The following is a 2218-nucleotide window of genomic DNA, read 5'->3' on the forward strand; positions in this document are numbered from 1 at the left end:
ATATTTACCTCTTGTATAGTTTTTAGATTTGGTCTCTTATTACCAAAAAACATTAACACTTATGTTATCTCTTGTATGTTAATTTACTGTATATGTTCAAATGAGAATGAATTTTGGTGAGAAAAAAAATCTCATGGCTCTTGTGTGCAGTTTTGTGCACTTTTTGGTTTCATATGATATTGTTAATATGCAAATCATTTTCTATTGTTTACATTTTTATCAAGCAGAGAGACATTGCAGTGCTTTAGGTTTTGCTCGCCTCTAATTGCCTGTATATACATTTTGCAGATAGAAGCCAACTTCTCGGATGCTGTCTTTTCTTTGTATCATAACTTAACATTTAATTCAATGTGCATTTAAAATGTTCATAGAATAAATTTGATAAGATAAACAGGGGTCTCTTCGTGCTTTAAAGTTTTGAATTGCAGTCTCAGATTGCAGTTCTGCAATATCACGGTTCATCTCATGTCAAGATTTTGTGACGTTTGCAGTCTTAGCATGCTATCATGTGTTGTTTGTGTATATGTTTTCCCAGAGGTGTTTATCAAGCCCATTTTTCCATTGGACTTGTGCTCTATATGAATTTTTCTGTGTGTCACAGTGGCCCCTTACCGGATAGCTGTTCTTATTTCACACCTTCTATTTTTACTCCCAGCTAGAGATGTCTTCACCTCAGGTAACCAGTCTTAATAAGTTTGGAATCCAGTGGTCTACGTTGGCATTTGTGTTATGGGGATTTAATAGGCATCTTACATTTTTAAAATTTTAAAGTAAAGTAGTCATGAAATCTAAATTGACATATCTCATTTCATAATGGAATATTGCTGTATTTGCTCAAATATTTTTATGTGCATATGATTTATTTTATTCATGTGCTCTCGTAAACCTTTAAACAAAATAACTTCCCTATACCACAACCTGTGACTCACATGACATCACAGCAATAGCAAACCATCCAATCAATTCCCCATGGACAAAATCAAGTCCCGCCCTGCATTTTTTCTTGTTTGTGAAGCCGTTTAACTTGGAAATGCACTCACTGGCCGTTTTTTAGGTACACCTGTTCAACTGCTTGATAATGCAAATATCCAATCAGCCAATCACATGGCAGCAGCTCAATGCATGTAGACATGGGGAAGACGATATGCTGAAGTTCAAATTAAGCATCAGAATAGAGGGGAAGCCATCTTCTGATGGCTAATTCTAACAGGATAACGTGACCATGTCATAAAACTTAAATCATCTCAGACAGGTTTCTCTAACAGGACATTGTAACCATATCAAATGTCCTCCACACAGTCACCAGATCTCAGTCCAATAGAGCAGCTTTAGGATGTGGTGGAACAGGAGATTCACATCGTGGATGAGCAGCTGACAAGTCTTCAGCAACTGTGTGATGCTATCATGACAATATGGCCGGTGAGTGTATGTTACACTCTTAGAAAAATGGTCCAAAAGCAGTCTCTGGGACGGTACCCTTTAAAAATGTTCTAATATGTAGCCTACCATTTAGGTACTAACATGTACACTTTTGGTAGCAATATATACCTTTAAGGTACTAATATGCAGTTTTTAGGTACAACAGTGTTGGCTGTTTTGGGAAGTGTTGGGAAGAAAAGCCTATCGCAACTTCCCTCATGCGGACTTCAATTTATCTTTCACAAACAAATGTACTGATAGTGGGAGAAAGAACAAGTATAAACTGAGGTGGTTGTTCTGAATGCTGACTTATATTACTGTTCAGTGTTTAGAAATGCTTAAAAGATTTTATTGGACAAATAACTTTTCTAAAAATGTTATGGTTCTTAGGACAACTTTAAGTGAAAGTCATGAAAGTGTTCCCACAGCATCTGAGTCAATCAGAAAGTGAGGCAGTGAAGTGTGTTTCGTGTGCGTGGGTTTTAGAAGACAGTTTCTAAATCATTCCACATCCTTTTTTTTAACATCCATCCCAGTGTCTCAGGCTGTACACAGGAACCACCCAGAACCGATGCCCAGTCCATCACAGGGCTTACCTTGTTTTTCTAAAACATTCAAATGATTTTATTTAGTTGTAGATGGAATGGCATATTTTGAGTTTTGAATTTTGGGATATTTCTGATTGGCCATTGGACTAGTTTTAGTTACACATATACCTGAGGCCTGTACCATGATGGTAGTTGAACAAACTCAGGGTTACAGGATTAGTTTTGAGTTGACAAACCCAAACCAATTTAAT

Source organism: Rutilus rutilus, assembly GCF_951802725.1.
Source record: "Rutilus rutilus genome assembly, chromosome: 16".
Taxonomy (NCBI): Eukaryota; Metazoa; Chordata; class Actinopteri; order Cypriniformes; family Leuciscidae; genus Rutilus; species Rutilus rutilus.